The 12,782-nt window shown below is 46.2% G+C and overlaps 1 protein-coding gene across 3 annotated transcripts in view; it reads left to right on the top strand.

The window, feature by feature from the left end:
• The window catches only part of afap1l2 (actin filament associated protein 1-like 2), a 144,537-nt gene that overhangs the window by 32,551 nt on the left and 99,204 nt on the right, over window positions 1–12,782 (top strand). The window lies entirely within an intron of this gene.

The raw sequence follows: 12,782 nt of genomic DNA on the forward strand, positions 1-12,782 counted from the left end.
CTAGCTAAGCTTTTTACTTCGAGTTGCTTGGTTTACACACCGAGTCAGCACTTGGTATTAACACGCGCTTAGCTAGCTATCTATCGTCACTCAGCCAGCTAATTAGCTAGCATCCCTGTTAGCTATACTTTCCCTACCCTGAAAGTATTTAGACCACTCCCCTGGTAAATAAAGCTTTCTGTTTCTGCTTTCCTGTCTTCCAGCTATTGTTACCCCGATAGTCTAGGATTACTCCCATGTCTCGTCCGACTTCCCAGTAAATAGCAGCGTGTGTGTAGCTAGCTGGCCTCCTCCCTGGTAATTCCTGTTTTCAGTTTTCTTCCGTTCGTTTGAAACGATGTCCTCGAGTGCACCGACCAAGAAGGAGAGAAGCAGCGCAAGCCTAGCAGGCCGGCAATTGCAGCCACTACATGTCACAGTCTGACTCCCTTAGATCTGTGCTACTTGCCTTGGCATAGACCACACTTTGGCGGCTCTCGTTGACTTTGCTAGCTGTGCGCATTGCTCTATCAAACGTAGATCAAGGTACATGGAAAGTATTGCCCAGGCCTCGTTCTTGCTCGAGGTAGATTTTGTTTACAAAAAAGTTCCAGAGGAGGGAGAAGCTGTCCAAGCTTTCCATCTGCCCCTCTACTTGAGCTCCTGGCAAGATTAGGTGGTCCATCTTCCCAGGGGACGAACCTTAGCTACTCAATATTGTTTGTAGATCAGTCAGTCACAATTTATCCATGGTACATCTCCATTTTTATGCTCTCGAAACACAGCCAATGACTGATCTCCCCTTCTTCGAGACACTACGATGCACTGTCACCCAACTCGAGGTCGGTTATCCTACGCCTCCCCCACCTACAAAGAAGATTAGGATGGTTGGAATCACCCCTCAGGGTAATTCCACATCCTTCCCACAATGTATACGAGCCTTCCCAGACTGTGTGTCTTCCAGGGTGGAGCCACATAAGTCACCTTCTCCGGTGACAACCTACCCTTTATGGCATGGAGTCATTGAGATGGTTCAGCTCTCCTGTCGTGGAGCCTTCCCTGGTTGAACACCTCGACCCAAGGCTCGGGGAGCCGGCTGAGCCCCTCTGACCCTAGCAACCAGAGTCTCCTCGGGAGTCCTGTGTCAGGTCACTCCAGAGCCCCCCCCATCTCAAGACCCATAAGTCCCTGTGGGGCGGGTCAACACCACTGTCGCCCCAGTTCAGCTCTCTAATAAAGAGTTCCCATCACATCCAGGCCAATGGTCCGAGGTTGATAGTTCAGAATGTTTCCATTCAAAACAAGCAACCTCTTGATGGCTACCTTGTCCAACCAGCAGCTCTGAAAAGTTATTAGTTCTTTCCATGGGACAGGTTGCCCACATGCGCAGTCCTCCCAGGGAACAAGTAACTTCTCTTGCTCCTCATCTGGAGCAGTGGCGCATGTGTACAGTCTCCCCCTAGTTCCTACGCACCATAGGCCAGGGGTACAGACTACATGGGAATAGTGCAGTCCACTGCACAGGTGGAAGCATCCTGAGTCCTCAGACAAGATACCGTCTCTGTTTGCCAAGGGAGCCGCACGTGTGGTGCCAAGTGAAGAACCTCACCAGTGCTTCTTCTGCTGCTATTTCTTGGTCCTCACAATCATATCAAGTACATTTTTTTTCCTTCAAAGTATTTTTCAGCAAACGTCTGTGCTAATTGGAAAAGACAAGCGCCGTGAGAGTTATTTAAGATCCTCTTCAAAGAGGTAGGTTTCAGATATTTTTGGAAGATGGGTAGGGACTCCGCTGTCCTGACTTTAGGGGGGAAGCTATTTCCACCATTGGCGTGCCAGGACAGAAAAGAGCTTTGACTGAGCTGAGAGGGGGTAGGGGTGGGAGGGCCATCGTAAGGGTGGGAGGGCCAAGAGACTTGAGGTGGTGGAACGGAGTTCTTGGGATGGGATGTAGGGTTTAAGCATAGCCTAAGGATTTACAGGCACCTCAACAAGCGTCTGAAGGACAGTAGACCACACAAGGATTGCCTATTCCTTGCAATGAGAGATCACAACATCCCTCACGCTAACCCACTAGAGGTCAGACGGGGTTCTGTACGCCTTCCCTCCCTTGGACCTGATTACCCCCACTCTGGACAGTGAAAGCAAACAATCTAGCCCTAATCCTGATAGATTGATAATCCTCCTGATAATCCTCCAAGATTACTTGGCAGCAATCTCAGCCTGCCATGTAGGATTAGGTGAGACGACAATTGGGGCTCACCCCTTTCGTTTGTTGTTTTATTTAGGGAACGCATTGTCTTATAAGATGGACAGTTGCTTGCCTTGGCCAATGCCAAGCGCGTTAGCGACCTTCACGTGCTCTCGGTTCAACCTTCATGCACTCAGTTTGCCCCCAACTATACCAAGGTTATGGTACGTCCTAATTCCGCGTTCATTCCTTGTCATTTCCATGACTCATAATAGCCTAGTCGAGCCACTGATATCTCCGTCTCAGAAATTTGTGTGCAGGCTAGTTGGGCTTTCCCTCACACCTTTGTGAGGTTCTATTGTCTGGGTGTCACTGTGCCATCCCTGGTGCACACAGTCATTGGTGCTGGAGCTGAGTAGGATGGATCAGGTTCACTAACAAGTACACCAACACAGGCTTCTCAGGAAAAGGGCTAATGGCAATCGGGACGTTTTGCAAGTGTCCCGTAGTGAGATGTCAAATCGAGTCGACTGTTAGAGAACTATGAGTTACGGTATGCAATCCAGGTTCTGTGAAGGAGATTAGGGAAACATTTGACCAGATTACCTCTCTTGCACGACTCGTAGAAGAGGTGGTTTGTTGAATGAGGAAACAAGAGCATTGTGGGTGCAATATATACACGCGGGGCTCACACCCACAAAGCGTCTGTTAGGCATGATTTGAATAAAGTTTCAGTAAATAGGACACGAAGGGGTGTGTCCCATAGTGAGATGTTTCCCTCATGTCTTTCAGAGAACCGGGGTTTCACACTGTAACCCATAGTTTTTTCTCCTCAGTAGTTTGTATCTCTCTCACAGAGTGGTGTGTTTCCATGTTCTGGTCTTGGGCTTCTCCTTACTTCCTCCCCTGGCTCCAAACTATCATTTTTCCAAGGCTGCTTTTATCCTCCTGGGACTTTCACTTCCTTTGAGTAGCTGCTTATAAATAGCATTCATTTCCATCCTCCAAATCTGTTTTCACTGTACCAGGAAAACATAGTCTAATTCTGCTGCTGTTATATTTCTCTCCTGATATTTATATAAAAGGAATGTCCGTTACTAGAGTATTTATTACAGGGGTTACACCAAAATCATAGTCCTAGGTTTTTCTCTGTGATTGTCTTGGTACAGCCTCAGTCGGATCATTGTCAAATATATATTTGAGAATGGGATCATTTTGGAAAAATAAACAGTGTTTTTTGAACTTGTTAGCCATTAATAATTATAGTTCTATGGCTAACTCATTATCCCCTTTTTATATGATATCTTCTGGATAATGACCCAAACTTGTGCATTTGTATTATCTTTTATATATTGTTTGTTATTTTGGTCAGATCATCATTGCAAATGAGAATTGTTACCCAACTCACTAACCAGGTTGAGTACGAATTACATTGAGATATTTTAATTAATAACCAATATACTGATATCAAAATCATCAAGCATAACAGTTCTAATAGTTAATAATAATGGCGCCAGAGGAGTGGCTGCCGTTTACGGTCCCCTAAACAATTGTGATATAGTGTGTGGTTTTTTTGCGCGATTTGTAACTTATTTTTTCAAAATATCTCTGCCCCCATCTCTTATTACTGAAAAGAGCTACTAGGTATCAGGGCAGCGACACCGTAATGGAAGATTTTTTCTTTCACGAGTCGAACGTGAAAGATTTAATTCAGATGCCCGACAAGGCCCTCATCCCCGTCATTCGCAGGAGAAAGAGATGGGGATATCGGGACGTAGGTCTGGGTGCCTTGTAAGGAACCGACAGCGAGTGGTTACCTGCCTTTACCATCGGTCCTATTAGCCAACTTACAATCATTGGATAATGAAATGGATGAACTACGAGCACGCATATCCTACCAACGGGATTAAAAACTGTAATATCTTGTGTTTCACAGAGTTGTGGTTGAACGACGACCTGAATAACATACAGCTGCCGCCGGGAAGAAATGGGTGGTGGTCTGTGTATATTTGGAAACAACAGCTGGTGCACGAAATCTAAAGAAGTCTCAAGTTTTTTTCTCGCCTGAGGTAGAGTATCTCATGATAAGCTGTAGACCACACTATTTACCAAGAGAGTTTTCATCTATATTCTTCGTAGCTGTCTATTTACCACCACAAACCGATGATGGCCCTAGGACCGCCCTCAATGAGCTGTATACGGCCATAAGCAAACAGTAAAACGCTCATCCAGAGGTGGCGCTCCTAGTGGCCAAGGACTTTAATGCAAGGAACCTAAAATCCATATTTCCTCATTTCTACCAGCATGTTAAATGTGCAACCAGAGGGCGAAAAATCTCTCGAACACATCTCACCATAATTCTATCCTCCTGATTCTTGCTTACAAGCAAAAACTAAAGCAGACCACCACCCATTTCTTGACTCAGTCAATAAAAAAGTGGACAGATGAAGCAAATGCTAAGCTACAGGACTGTTTTGCTAGCACAGACTGGAATATGTTCCGGGATTCTTCCGATAGCATTGAGGAGTACACCACATCAGTCACTGGCTTCATCAATAAGTGCATTGATGGCATCGTCCCCACAGTAACTGTACGTACATACCCCAACCAGAAGCCGTGAATTACAGGCAATATCCGCACTGAGCTAAAGGGTAGAGCTGTCGATGTCAAGCTGTCGATAACCCGGAAGCTTATAAGAAATCCCGCTATGCCCTCTGACAAACCATCAAACAGGCAGAGTCAACACAGGACTAAGATTGAATCGTACTACACCGGCTATGATGCTCATTGGATATGGAAGGGCTTGCAAACTATTACCGACTACAAAGGGAAGCATAGCCGCGAGCTGCCCAGTGACATGAGCCTACCAGACGAGCTAAATTACTTCTATGCTCGCTTCAAGTTAATTAAGTGATACTGAAACATGCATGAGAGCATCAGCTGTTCTGGACAACTGTGTGGACAACTGTGTGATCACGACTCGCCGTAGCTTATGTGAGTAAGACCTTTAAACAGGTCAACATTCACAAGGCCACATGGCCTGACGGATTACCAGGATGTGGACACTGAGCATGCGCTGAACAACTGGCAAGTGTCTTCACTGACATTTTCAACCTGTCCCTGACTGAGTCTGTAATACAAACATGTTTCAAGCAGACCACCATAGTCCCTGTGCCCAAGAACACAAAGGTAACCTGCTTAAATGGCTACCGGCCCATAGCACTTACGTCTGTAGCCATGAAGTGCTTTGAAATGGGGGTCATGGTTCACATCAAACACCATTATCCCAGAAACCTTAGCCCCAATCCATTTTGCATACCGCCCCAACAGATCCAATCTCTATTGCATTCCACACTGCAAAAGGAACACATATGTGATAATGCTATTCATTAACTGCAGCTCAGCGTTCAACACCATAGTGCCCTCAAAACTCATCAATAAGCTAAGGACCCTGGGACAGAAACACCTCCCACGCTGATCCTCAACACAGGGGGCCCCTCAGGGGTGTGGACTCAGTCCCCTCCTGTATTCCCTGGTCACTCATGACTTGGCATGGCCAGGCACGACTCCAACACCAACATTAAGTTTGCCAATGACACAACAGTGGTAGGCCTGATCACCGACAACGATGAAACAGCCTATAGGGAGGAGGTCAGAGACCTGGCCGTGTCGTGCCAGGACAACAACCTCTCCCTCAACTTGATCAAGTCAAATGAGATGATTGTGGACTATGGGAGAACAGAGCACGCCCCCATTCTCATCGACGGGGCTGCAGTGGAGCAGGTTCAGGGCTTCAAGTTCATTGGTGTCCACATCACCAACCAACTAACATGGTCCAAACACACCAAGACAGTTGTGAAGAGGTCACGACAAAGCCTATTCCCCCTCAGGAGACTGAAAAGATTTGGCATGGGTCCTCAGATCCTCAAAAAGTTCTACAGCTGCACCATCGAGAGCATCCTGAGGTGTTCCATCAATGCCTGATGTGGCAACTGCTTGGCCTCCGATCGCAAGGCACTACAGAGGGTAGTGCGTACGGCCCAGTACATTACTGGAGCCAATCTACCTGCCATCCAGGACCTCTATACCAGGCGGTGTCAGGGGAAGTTCCTACAAATGGTAAAAGATGCCAGCCACCCTAGTCATAGACTGTTCTCTCTGCTACCGCACGGCAAGCAGTACCGGAGCACCAAGTCTAGGTCCAAAACGCTTCTTAACAGCTTCTACCCACAAGCCATAAGACTCCTGAACAGCTAATTAAATGGCTACTCAGACTATTTGCATTGCCTCCCTCCCTCTTTTACACTGCTGCTACTCTCTGTTTATTAGATATGCACAGTCACTTTAACTCTACCTACAACTACATATTACCTCAATTACCTCGACTAACCTGTACATTGACTCTGTACCGGTACCCCCTGTATATAGCCTTGCTATTGTTATTTTACTGCTGCTCTTTAATTATTTGTTACTTATCTATTTTTTACTTAACATTTATGTTTATTAACTGCATTGTTGGTTAAGCACTTGTAAGTAAGCATTTCACTGTAAGGTCTACACCTGTTGTATTCGGCGCAAGTGACAAGTACAATTTGATTTGATTTCCTATAACATTCACAAAACAGGCTACACTCTTAGAATTAAGGTTGACTTGAGGATCCCTGGAGATCCTCAAGGAGCCCTGGACTTTCTCAAGGAACCATTGCTAGTCATTGACATCATATTTGCACCTTTGGTTAGTTGAGGGTTCTTGGAGGATCATTTAATGGTTCAATGTAGCAAAGTGTTCTTGGAGGAACCTTTCGGTGGCGCTTTAAGAGCCTTTTTGGATTAATTTTGCCTTTGGATTTGCCTGTCAGACTCAGCAATGGAGTCAAGGACTGAAGTAGCTTGTCTAACTGTAATTAAATTGAATTTCTAAATGGAATTTCCTGGCTTATTATTAGCAGTTGAAGTTTATTTATAGTAAAGTGTATATATTGTATATGTCAGAAGACTGAAGGCGTGGCTAATTGGGGGCATGGCTTTCAAGAAGTTATTTTAGGCCATCCGTGAGAGTAATTGTCATTCCTGTTCATGTGTGCAGTTGTATAGTCATTAAAGGTTACAATCATTGATATATCTATGATTGACCTATTTCCACCTCTATTTATCTGCCTGCTGACTTGAAATTCAACAGAAAAATATTCATTCACTACTCCTATAAACAAATGCTTTGCCAACCACGCTCCTCCCCTCCACAAAGTCGACCAATCAAAGACGGAAGCAATGGATAGAAGAGAGCTGTCCCACCAAGACCAAGCTACATACTACTTAAAGGTTAAAGGCTGACATAATGTGAACTTAAAGGGCAAAGTAGTATTCCATTACAATAGTCACCATTTTGTTACAATATATTATTGATAGTTATTATGATATTAAAATACTAATGTAATGCATTTACTATAATAATAACAATAATAATCATGTCAATGACAGTAATAATATATTACAATTAAGGTTCAAATTTGAACCTCTCCTCACAAAATAAGTTCCTGTTTGAACCTTTTCTAGAGGGGTTCCTCGAGGAACCTTTTTGATTCGAAAAGGTTCACCCTGTCACGCCTTGGTCTTAGTGTTTTGTGTTTTCGTTATATTATTTGGTCAGGCCAGGGTGTGACAGGGGTTTACGTGTTGTATTTCGTATTGGGGTTTGTTGTATTTGGGATCGTGGCTGATTAGGGGTGTGTCTAGTTAGGTTTGGGCTGCCTGAGGCGGTTCTCGATCAGTCAGGTGTTTCTTGTTGTCTCTGATTGGGAACCGTATTTAGGTAGCCTGAGTTTCACTTTGTATTTCGTGGGTGATTGTTCCTGTCTCTGTGTAGTGTCACCAGATAAGCTGTAATAAGTTTCACGTTCCGTTTGTTGTTTTTGTATTTATTCGTTATTTCATGTACCGTCACTTTTTCCATTAAAAACATGAGTAACCACCACGCTGAATTTCGGTCCGACTCTCTTTCAACGAACGAAGAACGCCGTTACAGAATCACCCACCACACACGGACCGAGCGGCGTGGTTACAGGCAGCGACCGCAGGAAAAGCGAAAGGAGGACGTTATGGAGTATACGCCGTGGGAAGAAATCGACAGGTGGGCGGCCGACCCAGAGAGAGTGCAGGAGCCCGCATGGGATTCGCTGGAGCAGTGCGAAGAGGGCTATAGGCGAATGGAGTTGGAGAAAATAAAGACACGGCGGCGCAGAGCGAAACCCGAAAGTCACCCCAAAAAATGTATTGGGGGGGGCTCAGGGAGAGAGTGGCAGAGTCAGGAGTCAGACCTGAGCCAACTCTCCCTGTTAATCATGAGGAGCAGCGATATAAGGACTTCTGGTCTTGGGAGATGATATTAGACGGAAGAGGACCCTGGGCTCAGCCTGGTGAATATCGCCACCCCAAGGAGGAAGCAGAGGCAGCAGGAGATAGGAGCCGGCGATACGAGGGAACACGGTTGGCAAGGAAGCCCGAGAAACAACCCCAAAAAATTATTGGGGGGGGGGGGGGGGGGGGGGCTTACAGGGAGTATGGCTATGCCAGGTAGGAGACCTGCGCAAACTCCCTGTGTGCTTTCCGGTGGGCTAAAGAGACCGGGCAGGCACCGTGTTATGCTAGTGAGCGCACGGTGTCTCCAGTGCGGGTGCATAGCCCGGTACGGTTCATACCAGCCCTTCGTATTTGCCGGGCTAGAGTGGGCATCAAGCCAGGTAAGCTTGGGCAGGCTCGGTGCTCAAGAGCTCCAGTGCGCCTTCACGGTCCGGTCTATCCAGAGCCACCTCCACACACCAGTCCTCCGGTAGCAGCTCCCCGCACCAGGCTCCCTGTGCGTGTCCTCGCTCCAGTATCACCAGTGCCCGCACCACGCATCAGGCCTACAGTGCGCCTCGCCTCTCCTGCTCTGTCGGAGTCTCCCGCCTGTTCAGCGCAGCCAGCGTTTTCCTCATCTCCTGCGCTGTCGGAGTCTCCTGTCTGTTCAGGGCAGCCAGCGTTTTCCTCCTCTCCTGCGCTGTCGGAGTCTCCCGCCTGTTTAGCGCTATCAGAGCCTTTCTTCTCTACAGCGCTGCCGGAGCCTCCTGCCTGTTTGAAGCAGCCTGACCTGCCAGTCTGCAGGGTGCTGTCAGCCTGCATGGAGCAGTTAGAGCTGTCAGTCTGCATGAAGCAGTCAGAGATGTCAGTCTGCAAGGAGCTGTCAGTCTGCAAGGAGCTGCCAGTCTGCAAGGAGCTGTCAGTCTGCATGAAGCAGCTAGAGCTGTCAGTCTGCAAGGAGCTGCCAGTCTGTAAGGAGCTGCTAGTCTGCAAGGAGCTGTCAGTCTGCAAGGAGCTGCCAGTCTGCAAGGAGCTGCCAGTCTGCAAGGAGCTGCCAGTCTGCAAGGAGCTGTCAGCCTGCATGGAGCAGTCAGAGCTGTCAGTCTGCAAAGAGCTGCCAGTCTGCAAGGAGCTGTCAGTCTGCATGAAGCAGTCAGAGCTGTCAGTCTGCAAGGAGCTGCCAGTCTGCAAGGAGCTGCCAGTCTGCAAGGAGCTGCCAGTCTGCAAGGAGCTGCCAGTATGCAAGGAGCTGCCAGTCTGCAAGGAGCTGCCAGTCTGCAAGGAGCTGCCAGTCTGCAAGGAGCTGCCAGGTCTGCAAGGAGCTGCCAGTCTGCAGGGAGTTGTCAGCCTGCAAGGAGCTGCCAGTCTGCAAGGAGCTGCCAGTCTGCAAGGAGCTGCCAGTCTGCAAGGAGCTGCCAGTCTGCAAGGAGCTGTCAGTCTGCAAGGAGCTGTCAGCCTGCATGGAGCAGTCAGAGCTGTCAGTCTGCATAGAGCAGCTAGATCCGCCAGTCAACCAGAATCTTCCAGATCTGCTAGTCAACCTGAATCTTCCAGATCCGCCAATCAGCCAGGATTTACCGGAGCCCACTACCTACCTGAGCTTCCTCTCAGTACTGGGCTTCCTCTCAGTACTGGGCTTCCTCTCAGTACTGGGCTTCCTCTCAGTACTGGGCTTCCTCTCAGTTCCGGGCTTCCTCTCAGTTCCGGGCTTCCCCTCAGTTCCGGGCTGCCCCTCAGTTCCGGGCTGCCCCTCAGTCCCGGGCTGCCCCTCAGTCCCGAGCTGCCCCTCAGTCCCGAGCTGCCCCTCAGTCCCGAGCTGCCCCTCAGTCCCGAGCTGTCCCTCAGTCCCAAGATGCCCCTCAGTCACGAGCTGCTCCTTAGTTCTGTGGGGTTGTGGGTGAGGACTATTAGGCCAGGGTCGGCGGCGAGGGTGGATTATCCCAGGACGCGAAGGGGAGGAACGAGGACATTAATGAAGTGGGGTCCACGTCCCGAGCCGGAGCCGCCACCAATGACAGACGCCCACCCGGACCCTCCCTTTGGTTTTGAGGTGCGTCCGGGAGTCCGCACCTTGGGGGGGGGGGGGTTCTGTCACGCCTTGGTCTTAGTGTTTTGTGTTTTCGTGACAGGGGTTTACGTGTTGTATTTCGTATTGGGGTTTGTTGTATTTGGGATCGTGGCTGATTAGGGGTGTGTCTAGTTAGGTTTGGGCTGCCTGAGGCGGTTCTCGATCAGTCAGGTGTTTCTTGTTGTCTCTGATTGGGAACCGTATTTAGGTAGCCTGAGTTTCACTTTGTATTTCGTGGGTGATTGTTCCTGTCTCTGTGTAGTGTCACCAGATAGGCTGTAATAAGTTTCACGTTCTGTTTGTTGTTTTTGTATTTATTCGTTATTTCATGTACCGTCACTTTTTCCATTAAAAACATGAGTAACCACCACGCTGCATTTCGGTCCGACTCTCTTTCAACGAACGAAGAACGCCGTTACACACCCACAGTGACATCATCATTTTGAATCCCAAAAGGTTCTTCGATTGTATACTTTGTATGTGACTCTTTCTCCTCAGAGCCCCCGCAGACACTCGTGTTGTACAAAGCATTTGACAACTGATGTACAATGCATTTGACATTGATTGTGATTAGGGCTGTGGCGGTCACACAATTTTGTTAGCTGGTGATTGTCAAGCAAATAACTGTTGATCTCACTGAAATTTTAACGTTTATTAACATAAAAACATTTAGCATCTCCAGGCTTCCACACATAGCATACAAGCTATTTTAAAAAGTTGAATAAATCTATGTAATATAGCCTACACCTTCACAATAAATCCATTATTTATTTTAGACGGGTCTGAAGAAGCATGCTTTGAAGAAAATGTAGTCTATTTCAGAAGAAAATAATAGTAAACTCTTGAGTTGTCCTGATGTGGCAATGTCAAATGGCCAGCTGTGGGCTACACCAGCTTTGGGCTACACTAGTTCATTTAGTTGACAAGATTAGCTTATAATTCCATGGCATTATTTTATATTATTTTATTATTTTATAGTATGAAGAATACAATTGAACAAATAATATAAATATTTTCTCCAAACGATTTGAGGGAGTACGCAGATGCGGCTATTCTGTGTTGACTGTGTTGACTGTCTGGGACAGTTGTGGGACGCATCCCACAACTGTCCCAGACAGTCAACACAGTCAACACAGAATAGCCAAAATGAATACAACCACTAAGCATAAAAAAAACAGATCAGAAAGTTTAGCTCAAAATTTTGATAAATTCTTAGGCTATTTCCTCACATTATAAGCGCAGCAATGCACACATGGTAGTAGGCTGTAAGCACAAATATTCCATTAGAGGAAAACACCATTATCAAAAGTTACCGCAAATGCAATTATGCATGTAATGCTTTTATTATAAAGGTGCATTTGATAGTGATCTTCCCCAAACTAGAAACTCACGCGCTGCTTATATATGCCAGTTAGGCTCTACATCCCTTGTAAAGTAGATTAATGTGTTTAATTTTAAGAAGTTATTTGGCCACTTTAGTTGTGATACAAATTTTATTAAAACATACAGGCCTATGGGCTAGGCTACATGAGGTGTGCGACTATGATTCCAACAAAAAGGCATGGTTTCTTATGCTGGGCATCATTCACAAGTGTTAATATGTATAATATTGTCACCCATCAGACTATGTTTGATTTAATCTTGTCTTTCCATTTACTAAATAATATATGTGTGAAATTTGTTTTGATTTAGAATTGACCATTATCATGCACCTGTATTGTAACAGGGGCAGTGGGGGAAAATACATGCCATCTATGCATTTAAATAGCGAATGGAGGATGCTTTTTCACAGAGTTTATTTTCATGCCAGTCAGGTAGGCTGTTCTCCTGTTGTAAATATAAGAGATGCGCTTAATATTAGGAAAGTTGAGAAATAAATATAGTAGGCCTAGCCTATAGAAAGCTGATGGGATCCTCCTCTTTTTAATAGATGCCATCACTCTGTTTTCTCCCACAATTGCATAGCCTATAGAAATGTTTTATCTCTGTTTATCCATAGGTTTTGATCTCACTAGAATGTATATTTGTTCATGGTGAATTTTGGAATGTTGTTATATAGTAGAAATGTTGATAGACTATCAGTGTATTAATCTCAATAGTAATTTATTAATCTCAGTAATTTATAAAAAATTGTTGTGAATATAGGTTTTGATCTCACTAGAATGTATATTTGTAATTGATTAAAACTTTGTTGTGAATCTTATTTTA

The sequence above is a fragment of the Oncorhynchus kisutch genome, linkage group LG20 (genome assembly GCF_002021735.2).
Source record: "Oncorhynchus kisutch isolate 150728-3 linkage group LG20, Okis_V2, whole genome shotgun sequence".
Classification (NCBI taxonomy): domain Eukaryota; kingdom Metazoa; phylum Chordata; class Actinopteri; order Salmoniformes; family Salmonidae; genus Oncorhynchus; species Oncorhynchus kisutch.